Source organism: Arachis hypogaea, chromosome 6 (genome assembly GCF_003086295.3).
Source record: "Arachis hypogaea cultivar Tifrunner chromosome 6, arahy.Tifrunner.gnm2.J5K5, whole genome shotgun sequence".
Lineage (NCBI taxonomy): Eukaryota > Viridiplantae > Streptophyta > Magnoliopsida > Fabales > Fabaceae > Arachis > Arachis hypogaea.
In genome coordinates this window covers 51,047,984-51,051,281 of record NC_092041.1, presented here as the reverse complement: position 1 = coordinate 51,051,281, position 3,298 = coordinate 51,047,984, and the positions used below count along the sequence as shown (strand labels likewise).

The window sequence follows — 3,298 nt, the reverse complement described above, 5'->3', positions numbered from 1 at the left end:
TTCGAATTTTTCCTCTTCTATTCTACTCACATAAAGGAATCTCTATAATATTCCTCTTCTTTTCTATTCTCTTCTTTTTCATATGAGCAGGGGCAAGGACAAGGACGTTCTTGTTGAAGCAGATCCTAAACCTGAAAGGACTCTGAAGAAGAAGCTAAGAGAAGCTAAAGCACAACAATCCAGAGAAAACCTTATAGAAAATTTCGAAAAAGAAGGAGACATGGCCGAACCCAACAACAATGCAAGGAAGATTCTTGGTGACTTCACTGCACCAAATTCTAACTTTCATGGAAAAAGTATCTCAAATCCTGCCATGGGAGCAAACAATTTTGAGCTAAAGCCTCAATTAGTTTCTCTGATGCAACAGAATTGCAAGTTTCATGGACTTCCATTAGAAGATCCTTTTCAGTTCGTAACTGAATTCTTGCAGATCTGTGATACTGTTAAGACCAATGGAGTTGATCCCGAGGTCTATAAGCTTATGCTTTTCCCTTTTGCTGTAAGAGACAAAGCTAGAACATGGTTGGACTCTCAACCTAAAGATAGCCTGAACTCTTTGGATAAGCTGGTCACGACTTTCTTAGCCAAGTTCTTTCCTCCTCAAAAGTTGAGCAAGCTTAGAGTGGATGTTCAAACCTTCAGACAGAAAGAAGGTGAATCCATCTATGAAGCTTGGGAGAGATACAAGCAACTGACCAAAAAGTGTCCTTCTGACATGCTCTCATAATGGACCATCCTGGATATATTCTATGATGGCCTGTCTGAATTGTCTATGATGTCATTGGACCATTCTGCAGGTGGATCTATTCACTTGAAGAAAATGCCTACCGAAGCTCAGGAACTCGTTGACATGGTTGCAAATAACCAGTTCATGTACACTTCTGAAAGGAATCCTGTGAGTAATGGGATGCCTCAGAGGAAGAGAGTTCTTGAAATTGATGATCTGAATGCCATATTGGCTCAAAACAAAATGTTGACTCAGCAAGTCAGTATGATTTCTCATAGTCTTAATGGATTGCAAAATGCATCCAACAATACTAAAGAAGCATCTTCTTGAGAAGAAGCTTATGATCCTGAGAACCCTGCAATGGTAGAGGTGAATTACATAGGTGAAGCCTATGGAAACACCTATAATCTCTCATGGAGAAATCATCCAAATTTCTCATGGAAGGATCAACAAAAGCCTCAACAAGGCTTTAATAATGATGGAAGAAACAGGTTTAGCAATAACAAGCCTTTTCCATCATCCTCTCAGCAACAGACAGAGAATTCTGAGCAGAACCCATCTAGCTTAGCAAATATAGTCTCTGATATATTTAAGGCCACTCTCAGTTTCATGAATAAAACAAGGTCCTCCATTAGAAATTTAGTGGCACAAGTGGGCTAGCTGAGTAAAAGAGTCACTGAAACTCCTCCTTGTACTCTCCCAAGCAATACAGAAGAGAATCCAAAAAGAGAGTGCAGGGCCATAACCTTGCTTGGTATGGCCGAACCCAGAGAGAAAGAGGAAGACATGAATCCCAGTGAGGAAGACCTCATGGGATGTCCTCTGGACAAAAAGGAGTTCCTATTTGAGGAACCAAAGGAATCTGAGGCTCATATAGAGACTTCAGAGATTCTATTGAATTTCCTTCTGCCATTCATGAGCTCTGATGAGTACTCTTCCTCTGAAGATGATGAGAATATCACTGAAGAGCAAATTGCTAAATACCTTGGAGCAATCATGAAGCAAAATGCCAAGTTATTTGGTAATGAGACTTGGGAGAATGAACCCCCTTGCTCACCAATGAACTGAATAACTTGGTTAGGTAGACATTACCTCAAAAGAAATAGAATCCCGGTAAATTCCTAATTCCCTGCACCATAGGCACCATGACCTTTGAGAAGGCTCTGTGTGACCTGGGGTCAGGCATAAACTTAATGCCACTCTCTATAACGGAGAAACTGGGAATTTTTGAGGTACAGGCTGCTAAATTCTCATTAGAGATGGCAGACAAATCCATGAAAAAGGCTTATGGATAGGTAGAGGACGTGCTAGTAAAGGTCAAAGGCCTTTACATCCCTGCTGATTTCATAATCCTAGACACTGGGAAAGTTGAGGATGAATCCGTCATCCTTGGCAGACCTTTCCTAGCCATAGCAAAAGCTGTAATTGATGTGGACAGAGGAGAGTGGATCCTTCAATTGAATGAGGACTACCTTGTGTTTAAAACTCAAGGATCTCCCTCTGTAACCATGGAGAGGAAGCAAGAAAAGCTTCTCTCAAAGCAGAATCAAACAAAGCCCCCACAGTCAAACTCTACGTTTGGTATTGGGAGGCCACAACCAAACTCTATGTTTGGTGTTGAACCCCCACATTCAAACTCTAAGTTTGGTGTTGAGAGGTTCCAACAATGCTCTGAACATATGTGAAGCTCCATAAGAGCTCACTATCAAGCTATTGACATTAAAGAAGCGCTAATTGGGAGGCAACCCAATTTTATTTATCTATGTTATTTTCTTTTTTTTTAGGTTGATGATCATGTGGAGTCACAAAAACAACTGCAAATATTAAAGAAAAATAAAAAACAGCATTAAAAATAACACACCCTAGAGGAGAAACTTACTGGCATTTAAACGCCAGTAAGGGTAGCAAAATGGGCGTTTAACGCCCAGTCTGGCACCATTTTGGGCATTAAACGGCAGAATGAAGCACCTGACTGGCGTTAAATGCCAGAAAGAAGCAACAAACTGGCGTTAAACGCCAGAAACAGGTTGCAGCCCGCCGTTTAATGCTTGGAAAGGAATAAAAGCTGGTGTTTAACGCCAGAAACAAGCAGCAATCTGGCGTTAAACGCCAAGATTGCACAGTAAGGGCATTTTGCACGCCTAAAAGGAGCAGGGATGAAATCCTTAACCCCTCAGGATCTGTGGACCCCACAGGATCCCCACCTACCCTACCTCTCTCTCTCTCACTCACCAATCAAATCATATCCTCTTTCCCATCACCTCTTTACCAATCACCTCCATATCTTCTCCCCAAAAACCCCACGTACCTCACCTTTCAAATTCAAAACACTTTTCCCTCCCAAACCCAACCCTAATGACCGAAACCTAACCTCCCCTCACCCTTATATAAACCCCTCACTACTCCTTCATATTCACACAACACAAACACCTTTCCCCCTCTTGGCCGAACCACCTATCACCCTCCATCTCCTCCATTTTCTTCTTCTTCCCCTTCTTTCTTTCTTCTTTTGCTCGAGGATGAGCAAACATTTTAAGTTTGGTGTGGTAATAGCATTGCTTTTTATTTTTT

General features: G+C 41.5%; 1 non-coding gene across 1 annotated transcript; it reads right to left on the bottom strand.

Annotated features, from left to right (window-relative positions):
* Nucleotides 1–613: 613 nt before the first annotated feature.
* Nucleotides 614–717, bottom strand: LOC112699910 (small nucleolar RNA R71). The gene has a single exon (XR_003152842.1). It is a non-coding gene; the product is annotated as a small nucleolar RNA R71 (small nucleolar RNA).
* Nucleotides 718–3,298: the final 2,581 nt, after the last annotated feature.